At 44.7% G+C, this 10,753-nt stretch overlaps 2 non-coding genes across 2 annotated transcripts; both read right to left on the bottom strand.

Annotated features, from left to right (window-relative positions):
* Positions 1–3,143: 3,143 nt before the first annotated feature.
* TRNAM-CAU (transfer RNA methionine (anticodon CAU)) lies at positions 3,144–3,233 on the bottom strand. The gene is given in 2 exon segments: positions 3,144–3,179; positions 3,196–3,233. It is a non-coding gene; the product is annotated as a tRNA-Met (tRNA).
* Positions 3,234–9,413: 6,180 nt separating this feature from the next.
* Positions 9,414–9,501, bottom strand: TRNAM-CAU (transfer RNA methionine (anticodon CAU)). The gene is given in 2 exon segments: positions 9,414–9,449; positions 9,464–9,501. It is a non-coding gene; the product is annotated as a tRNA-Met (tRNA).
* Positions 9,502–10,753: the final 1,252 nt, after the last annotated feature.

Below are 10,753 nucleotides of genomic sequence, written 5' to 3'. Positions count from 1 at the left end.
AATTGGGGATACAATCAACCAAGCTGTTCTTGTGAGGAAGAAAGGGCAATGAGGAAGAGAGCCGTCGTTCTGATCCTACTGGATGCCTCGCTCGTCTCACTGGGGAGGGTAAGTAGCTGGCGCAACCGGGCCAACCCTAGCGAGTCCATTCCGGCCCAGTGAACCTCCTGTTGGGCTGCACGATGCGGGCCGGCTTGCTGGAGACGCGCCTAGGTGTGTAGCCGTGCATGCCGCCCGGGCTGATCGCCGTGGTAGGCTGTTGACCTGGCGCTGCCACGGTGTCTTGCTCCTATGTAGTTGGGTCGCTGACAGACAGTCCTAGGGTTTCCCCCTGCACGCGAAAGCGAGTGCGGGATGGATACCTCCGACACCCTCCATGAAGGGATGGCGGCACCCGCAGGTGTCACCGCATCGAAGCCGGAAGAACCGGCAAGGATTTCTCTCGCATTCCAAACCCCACTGCCCAACCGGGCCAGAGCCAACCAAACACCTCGCCGCCCGCCAGCATGCGGCATCGCGGTCTTGAGGCCACCCATGCCGGCTCATTGAGATCGCCACCATGAGGCCAAGAGGATGGAGAGAGATGCATCAGGCGACGGGACCGGTAGCACCGTAGCCGTGCAGGAGGGAACTACCTCCACCGCCGTCGTGTGAGAGGCTTGTGCCTCCGGCATCGTCGCGGTCGCCGGCAGGGAATACCAGGCCACCCATGGCCCGCAAAGCCCCGTCGGCCATGCTGCAGCAGGGCGCGCCAACGCTGCCGGCATCCACTCGCCCATCTCTGCTCCCCTGCCTCTCGGAAGCCACGCTAATGACCCAACCCGTCGTCGGCCCGCCCAGACCCAGATTGGGCCCAAAGGGCCCAGATCTGGGCCGAGATCGCGCCGCCGGGTCACCCAGCCGCCAACAGCGGCGCCACCGCCCAGCATATCGCCCACGACCACGACAGAGAATCCCGCTGCCGCGCCAGACCGCCACCGCCTAGGAGCACCCTGTGTCGGCGCGACCCGTGAGGGCTCGGCAAAGAGGCGTTGGGGGCGCGTCCGGTCGCCCGCGGGAGCGACGCGTTCGCGAGGTAGTTCCTTGATTCAGAATTAAGTTATAACATCTTACTGTGATGAACAGAGGGAGTAATTACTATTCCTCTACTTAAACCACACATTGTTCAGCACGATCGAACGATTTTGTCACCGGTGAGCTTAGTGGAAACTGAAAATGCCAAACAATCGATGTTGTCGAGGACGACCAGACCAACTCATGCACTTCTGAAGCTGGAAGCATATGCATGCATGATCTCGCGAAAATGAAGCGCCATACGAGTGTTCTTTCTATCTACTATTATCTAAAAATAATCAAGTTATTAATGACTGGACGAAACCAAAAAATAACCCCTTATGTGCGAAATTGGCCAAATCAATGGTGGCCTGAATCATTTGCGCCATTGCAAAAAAGTTGCCGCCACTTGCCCTCTTACAGCTGCACACTCCGCTCATCGCCATTATATAAGGAGGAGATAAGATGACTTAACTCATAGCACAGGTAGGACCGTAGGAGTGGTACAAAAAATCGGATGGCTAAACTGACAATGCCCGTCTTCACTGCCGTCTTCTTGATGGCCCTGTTGATCACTGCATCATCTTCAGGTACGCTGCTTCTTCCCTCTTGCTTGTTTTTCATCAGTACGGTTTACCCTAATGCGAATGAGCTTCACCGTTAGTTTATCTGGTTGCAATGCAAGCAGGAGAAGTTTCAACGACAGAACGTGATAGGGATGCCTCCGAAGTGACAAAGGTCTGTAGGTTTTTGACAGCAAGGTCTGCATATGTTAATAATCCGAAAGAATTGGTTGACTTGGGTTATGTCAAACGTATGGTGTCATCTATGAAAAGCATGGCATTTTGTTAATTAGCTTTGCTTGGTCCCTCTAAGAGAAATTAAAAGAAATGGCAGAGCTAGTCTTGTAATGTGCACTATGTTGCATTATTTCTCATCTTCTCACATTCTTGATAACAAAATGTCAACCTAGTACAGCTGGTTAGGTGATTGGCTGAAGATGGTACTAAACTACTCCCTCCGTCCCAAAATATAAGAGCATTTTTGACGTGTCAAAAATGCTCTTATATTTTGGGAGGGAGGGAGTACAATTTTGTATGGCTCTAGATACGTACACAGATCAACAGACAGAACAGCTTATAAAGTCTACTGATCTTTTTCCGTTTGTTTAACCCAGGGCCACACTTCTCTTTACCATCTTCAGATGCAGACTCACAGTAGGATGAGGATTCTGACGGATTTTCTGGACTACGACTATGGAGGAGCCAACTCCAAACACGATCCACACAGGAAGCCCGGGAATGGAGGACACTAGCTACTAGCTACTCCCTCCGGAGGGGAGTTGGGTCATCTATTTTGGAACGAAGGGAGTACATATAGCTCTCCCAAGCATTCTACAGAGTCCGGTGTTTTGGACTGGTGCCATGTGTGTGTGTGTGTGCGTGCGCGCGTATTCACTATTCAGGGCATTTTGTAATCTGAGACAGTTAGATTGTCTATCTGGTATTGTACCACCATACTCAGAAAGATTACAAATTGCCAGATCGATTATTTGAGCTAAAAGAATAGTCCTAACGGATAAAAGAGTATGGTGCAATACAAAATCAGGAGTATCTATTATTTTAGCTGTACTGTGATGTTGTAAACTCAGAGTTCAAATCAAACACTGTGTTGTTTCAGAGGGCTTAACTATGTACTGCAAGTTCCACTTCATAGAAAACAGACAGCGGCAGGCTTGATCTCAATCTGGTCCAAGTTTTTCCCCTTGCTCACTAGTCGCTCCTGCAATCTGGCTGCCTGCAGATGAGTTTTTTCACTGTCAAAGCTGGCTTCAGGTGCCTTTTTTTTCTGCATGTACATGTTCAGAAAACAAAGGATGATGAGCTTCAGATGTTAATAACAAAAAAACGGATAGGTTTCATGTACAAGTCCAATGACAGACGAAGGCACTGTTATTAAGGCTGAACAAAAAAAAATAGAAAAAGAAGACCAGGTTCAGACTAGCTCAGTTCACCTGACGAATCAGGTGCACATGCGGCGACCCAAGTTGCCACAGAGCGTTTCATCACTACATGGTCCTTTTATAATGGTGGGGTGAGAGAGGCTCGAACTCTCGACCTCAGGATCACTCTCGCATTCAGCTATGAGACCTACGCGCTAGCCAACTGCGCCACCACCCCACTTGATGATTTAGAAGCGAAACAAACATCCTTCAACGGCAAAATTCATCGGTACTTACCCTAATACGAATGGGCTTCATTAGCTTGTCTGGTTTCAACGCATGCAGGAGAAGCTTCAAAGGCAGAAAGCCATGGCAGGGACACCTCCAAAGTGACAAAGGTCTGTATTTTTCGACAGCAAGGTCTGCGTATGTTAATAATCCGAAAGAGTTGGTTGACTTGGGTTCAATACGTCAAACATATGGTCATCTATGAAAAACATGGCATTTTGTTAATTAGTTTTTCTTGGACTGTCTAAGAGAAACGAAATGACAGAGCTAGTGTCGTTATGTGCACTCTGATACATTATTTCTCATTTTCTCACATTCATGGTGTCAAATGCTACTACTGGTTAGGTGGATGACTGAAGATGTACTAAACTACAATGATGTGTTGGCTCTAGAGAAGATACTTGCACATATCAACAGACAGAACTGCTTATAAAGTCTACTGATCCTTTTTCCGTTTGTTTAACCCAGGGCCACACCTCTCCAGATGTGCAGAGTCACAGCAGGAGGAGGGTTCTGACGGATGTTCTGGACTAACTACGGAGGAGCAAACTCCAAACACGATCCTCACAGGAAGCCCGGGAATGGAGGACACTAGCTAATAGCTAGCGCTCCCAGCCATTCGACAGAGTCCGGTGTTTTGGACTCTGCTGTGCTTGTATGCCATTAGGGCTTTTTGTAATAAGACAGTTAGCTTATCGATCTGGTCATGCACCACAATATATACTCACAAAGATTACAAAATTCCAGATCGATTTTTTTAATTTTTTTTGCTAAAATAATACAGTGAGTAACTGCTGAAAGCCTAAAAGAGTGTGGTACTCCCTCCGTCCGGAAATACTTGTCATCAAAATGAATAGAAGGGGATGTATCTACAGGAGTATCCATTATTTTAGCTGCGATGCGATGTGATGTGATGTTGTAATCTCATACTTCAAATGAAACACTCGAAAGTCCAGTTCGGGAAGGGAAATCTCAGAACCAACCCGCAGATACGTATCTTTCTCTCTGGTAACGTGTTAAACATGGTTAGCTCCTCGGTGTATCTCTGGTTCTCAACTCTTGATCATTTTATAAGAGCGTTGCCCGGTCAGATCAAACTCCATCTTATTGCCTGATTAATATTGGTCGTGGCTTCTATTTGGGAGAAAGAATGCCCATGAATTTTCTTCAGCGAAGATAGGCATCACGTACGGGTCATGGTCAAACGAGATGGCCTAGCTAGCTTCCAGTGTTGGTTTTATTGAAAAGAAACAGAAGTTATTAAAAAGCTTCGAGTAATTGGTCGCTGTTCATGATGGTGCGCTGAGCTGAGCCTATCTCAATTAATTAGATCAAAGTTTCATTGTCCTTGACGCCATACTAAGTACGTATAATTTTGTGGAAAGGGTAAGGCAATGTTTGGCAACACGGTATTTTAGTGTGTTAGAGGAATAGCACAGTTTTTTTGCAAACAATGATTTTAAATTTATTATTTTAAATGTATTTTTCGTAACCGATGCATTAGTTTTGTAAATTGTACTATCTTCAATACCGTGGCTTTTTCGAGTATATTATAAAGAGGTTTTAACCTCTTTTTAAAAGAAAACTGAGAAAAATTGTGGTTTCTAGAGAATGAAGTATTTTTTGTTTTGATACTAGAGACTGAAATATTAATGGGGCATTTACATTTATGCCCCTAAATGACACGTGCATATAGGTGTTGTTTTTATGAGCATTTTGATATCTAATTTTACATTCTTCTAAGTTCATATGAATTTGTTATGAATTTTCAAAGTTTTGGTCAAACAACTTTGACCAGCTGGAAGGGCATTCCTGTGACTTAAAATCCTTCTTAGGGGCAAATTTGAGCACATCAAAAAGTTAGAGGTAAATTTGAGTAGTGGGTTCAAGTTAGGGACACAAGTGTGAATGTCCCAATATTAATTACCTACTAATGTTTTAGATCACTATGATTTTAGAAAAAAGGGGTGCTGCCAAACTAGGCCTAGGAGCAACTCTAGCACGGGTGTCATATGTGTGGTCGCCGTGTGCCATACGAAGCATGCTCCATATGCATTTGGAGGGTGTGGCAGGGACGCAGCTTCAGTGCCTTAAAGGCACCTGCCTTTGGGTCCTTGGCATGTGCCTTACATAGTCACCATAACACACGACCTCCATATTTGTGTTTTACTTGTTTCTTTTTTTGTATGTCCAACTTAAGGTACATTTAAACATGTTCAAATCATCATCAAACATAATAAACTTATATTACTAGCCAAAATTCGTCGCATTACGTATTGTTTGTGACTCCAAATGTCATTAAGCGACATTTTCAAAATATGCAATGTGATGTCGCTATTCGACATTGCTATGTTCTACTACCTACGGTAGAACCACTGACGATGTCGTCCAGTCGGTGTCCTGGTTGTCCTCGAAGTTATCGACGTCTTCCTCCTCCTCCTCCAAGAGATCGTCGAAGAAGGCGTAGGGGTCGGACTCACGAGCGACGGGCCATGCCGAAATGGTGGGTGAGGGAAGTTAGGAGTCATCTTGATGGAAGACAGATCATCATGGCGATGATTCGGGTACGACCCCTTCCTTATTTGCTCGATATGCGTTGCTTTATCAGTATTGACTGATATACCATTTGACAGGTGAAGACTCTGGTAATGGACATGAATGGGAAGAAAGAAAAATTCTTTGGATGTTGGTAATCATACTGGTGATTCTTATTCGTCCTCTCTTTATATCCCCTTTTTTCCTGCTATGTAGCTCACCCAATGATCCACCTTTCTCGATAGGTACTGGCAAAAGGAAAAACTAGGGCGGGGGAAAACCTTCCGATGGCCCAAAGCCACTCAAAACCTCTCACACAGCCAAGCAAGGGGAACAAGAAATGGTGGATTCTGGTTCTGTTAGTGAGAAGGCAAGAACATTGCAAGAATATGAAGAAACACCGGTAGTAAACAACTTGACTGTCTTGGAGTCTCAGATCGCAGAGGTCGAGTTGCTCCATCTTTAGGATGATGGGTTCTCTTGGGGAAGCAAATGGTGGGTTCCTTGGAATGAAGACAGGTTCATACGGGACCGGCATAACGGTACCATTATGGCTCTCCATTTCTGGCTCTTGTAGGGCTTGTTTGTGCCGATCCACCCATTGGTTCTAGCCCTGATGAGCAAGTATGGCTTTGATTTGATACTCTGCACCTGCTGAGAGGTCTTTTACGGTGCAACTTACTAGTCTTATGGACTATTAATATCGGGTCATCTTAACCGTCCATTGCATGGATATTTCGGGTAATTCACCTTTGGAGTTTTTTTTTCTAAATTGTAAATTTGTCATTTTTGTATCTCGAGCAATGTTCTCAATTTTGATTTAAATTTTTGTGACAACATACATTGATGTGGTGTCAATGCACTAATTTTTTTACGGATTCTTCAAACATTTTTAATGTGCAATGGGGTCGGTGCGCCGGTAGCACCAATTACCTGGTGCACCAGATACGTTCCCCATGGACACCATAGTAGCAAGGGTGTCTGACTCTTGACAAGGGCTCATTTTGTTTGGAGGCAACCAAAACAGAGGAATTAGAAGTACTACAAAAATGTGATTGGATGTCAACTGCCAACATATAGAATTGGCTCACCAAGTGGTTATGTAAAAATAATCAGCTTTGACCGTTGTGTAGTTCCCCTAAAACACAATAAAGGAATATTATTCCTAAGGAATTGTTCTGCTTGTTTCATATAAACCGGATGCATTTACAAAGAATTTCTAGAATTCCTATTCCAATTGTTTTTTGAAAATCCTTCAAATCAAATGAGCCCTTGGAGCTTCTACAACCGGACCCCTGAAAACTCCCCCATACGTCCGGGGACGGTCCGATCACTGCCCGGTCATGAAATTGCCATCCAACTGGAACCCCTATACCCAAACCAAACATCAGGGTTGTTTGGCACGTATAAAACCTAGCCCATAAGTGAGGTGGATATGGGGAGGTCTGGACCATGTCGGACCGGCCCATCCTGACCCCACAAATGTGATTGGATGTCAACTGCCAACATATAGAATTGGCTCACCAAGTGTTTATGTAAAAATAATAAGCTTTGACCGTTGTGTAGTTCCCCTAAAACACAATAAAGGAATATTATTCCTAAGGAATTGTTCTGCTTGTTTCATATAAACCGGATGCATTTACAAAGAATTTCTAGAATTCCTATTCCAATTGTTTTTTGAAAATGCTTCAAATGAAATGAGCCCTTGGAGCTTCTACAACCGGACCCCTGAAAACTCCCCCATACGTCAAGGGACGGTCCGATCACTGCCCGGTCATGAAATTGCCATCCAACTGGAACCCCTATACCCAAACCAAACATCAGGGTTGTTTGGCACGTATAAAACCTAGCCCATAAGTGAGGTGGATATGGGGAGGTCTGGACCATGTCGGACTGGCCCATCCTGACCCCACAAATATCATGTCTGTATCTGCACCCTGGACGAAACCTTAGCCATTCAAGTCCATATAATGTATGGGAAGATTTATTTGTTTGTGCTGGCACTCATATTGCGTTTGTTCTAGTTTTCCATGTCACAAGGATTAGTAAAAATGCCATGTCCTTTCCCCTGCCTTTTTTTTCCTTCTAGAGTACACCATAAAAAGGTGTATTGATTTTATATAAGAAGAGCCGGTGGCTAATACAATGCCTTTCGTGTGCAACCTCGATGCCTCAGCTTGCTTTTGACACTGCTGTTTCACAGGCTATGTGTACTTAATAACATCTTAGTATCAAACTATCAATATATTACTCACATAAAAAAAATCCACCACAACTATAAGCGAACACGCAAGAAAGAAGGAAAAAAAGTCTACCATCCAGGCATAACATAATATGACTCGTATGTTTTGGCACATGATCCAATTATTAGTAGCTCATTCCTGATGCAACTCATCCTGAAGGAGGCAACTGCGCAGGGTGGGCGTCAGGCTTAACTACTACTCCCTCCGTTCCTAAATATTTGTCTTTTTAGAGATTTCAAATGAACTACCACATACAGATGTATCTAGACATATTTTAGAGTGTAAATTCACTCATTTGCTCTGTATGTAGTCCCTTGTTGAAATCTCTAGAAAGACAAATATTTAGAAACGGAGGGAGTATAAGTTCCATTTCATAGAAAACAGACAGAAAAGAGTTCACGAAATGATCTGGCGCAGGATCCAATGACGGCCTTCAGTACGTGCAGCTGAATAGCTGGTGGAGAACCTGGCAAGGTAGTGGCCAATGGCCTCAGCGGCAGGCTTGATCTCAATCTGGTCCAAGTTTTTCCCTTGCTCACTAGTCACTACTGCAATCTGGCTGCCTGCACGTATGATCATGCTGTGCAGACGAGTTTTTTCACTGCTAAAGCTGGCTTCAGGTGCCCTTTTTTTTCTGTACATGTTCAGAAAACAAAGGATGATGAGCTTCAGATGTTAGTAACGAACAAATAGCACAGCAGAATTAGCTTGGAAATTATGGGAACACTCAGACCTGCAACATAGGCATACATTGTGCCACCCTGTCCAGATCCCGCCAGTTTAAATACCTATCGAAGAGCGTATGCTCATGATAGATTTCTTAATTTTTCATTAATTCTCTTTCTTGGCATGCTAGAAAATAGATGAGTCTCACATCAGACTGTTCCATACAACCAAAGAGATGAACTCGAACCAAAGAGTGCATCATACTGTTCCATACAACCAAAGAGTGCCCAGACTGTTCCAAGCATCCCTTTGTCAGAAGGGAAAAAAAATGCAGCCATCCATCCAAGTGCTTCATATAAAGGTCTATTGACAGATGAGATGATACCTTATCTGAGGGTACTCCCATTCATCCAAAACCGAAATTCCCAGCCCCCGAAGCTGGTAGCTGAATAGGACGCATGATGAAATTTCAACTTTCGTGAGCCTGAACATAGTGTGGTTGGGCAGGACAAGCAGAGGAGCAGCGAGTGAGAGACCAAAGCACATCAGGTAAGTCTGAACAAAAAAAATAAGAAAAAGAAGACCAGGTTCAGACTAGCTCAGTTCACCTGATGATTTATCAGGTGCACATGTGGCGACCCAAGTTGCCACAGAGCGTTTCATCACTACATGGTCTTTTTATATGGTGGGGTGAGAGAGGCTCGAACTCTCGACCTCAGGATCACTCGCGCTCAGCTATGAGACCTACGCGCTAGCCAACTGCGCCACCACCCCACTTGTTGAACCACCAGCGAAACAAACGTCCTTGTTCTACTGAAGGAATGACTGTATCTCGCCAATTCAAGTTCAGTTAAGCTCCCTGATGAACAGCCAGATGAGATTTGAGACAACGATCCATACAACCACACGACACAAATCCCTATACAAACACACACACACACACACACACAAAGATAATCTCCGGACCATGCAGATCACTGATTGTTGTTTCTTGATTATTAATCACCTATGCTGACATACTGCAACTTTTCTATGCTGACATATAGCATCACATCTCTACGCAGCACCAACTGAATCATGGCGACAACGAAGTCCTTCTGAAGCAGGCATGGTCTCGGGCAGATTAAGCACCATACGTAGTGGTTGACATTGTTCTGATAATATTCATCACCGTCGCATAGACCAGATCAATGGTGACCCGAATCATTTGCCACATCGCAAAAGAGTTTCCGCCACTTGCCCTCTTACAGTTAGTTGCACACTCCACTCATCGCCAGACGCCAGTATATAAGGAGGAGATAATAAGATGGCTAAACTGAGAATGCCCGTCTTGGCGATGGCCCTGTTGATCACCGCGTCATCTTCAGGTACGATGTTCCTTTCCTCTTGCTGTTTCCTCATCAAGTTTTGATTACCCTACTACGCAAATAGGCTTCATTAGTTTATCTGGTTTCAACGCATGCAGGAGAAGCTTCAACGGCAGAAAGCCATGATAGGGATGCCTCCAAGGTGACAAAGGTCTGTATATTTTTTTACAGCAAGGTCTGCGCATATGTTAGTAATCTGAAAGAATTGGTTGACTCGGGTTATGGTCATCTATGAAAAGTACTGTATGTCATTTTGTTAATTTGCTTAACCCAGGGTCACACTTCTGGTCACCATCTCCAGATGCAGAGTCACAGCAGGATGAGGATTCTGACGGATTTTCTGGACTACGACTACGGAGGAGCCAAGTCCAAGCACGATGAAGCCAGAGAACGGAGGACACTAGCTATAGCTAGCTCTCTGAGTCCGGCGTTTTGGGCTGGTGTCATGTGTGTGCGTATTCACTATTCAGGGCATTTTGTAATCTGAGACAGTTAGCTCATGGATCTGGTATGTAATGCACCACCTTACTCACGAAGATCACAGATTGCCAGATGGATTATTTTTGCTAAAATAATAACAGCCAGAAGAGTGTGGTACATTACAAAATCAGGAGTATCCATTATTTTAGCTGCGCTTTACAAAAAGGAGTTCGAATGAA

The sequence above is a fragment of the Triticum aestivum genome, chromosome 1B (assembly GCF_018294505.1).
Source record: "Triticum aestivum cultivar Chinese Spring chromosome 1B, IWGSC CS RefSeq v2.1, whole genome shotgun sequence".
Classification (NCBI taxonomy): domain Eukaryota; kingdom Viridiplantae; phylum Streptophyta; class Magnoliopsida; order Poales; family Poaceae; genus Triticum; species Triticum aestivum.
Note: the sequence above shows the minus strand (reverse complement) of the source record. Positions and strands in the feature narration are given on the sequence as shown.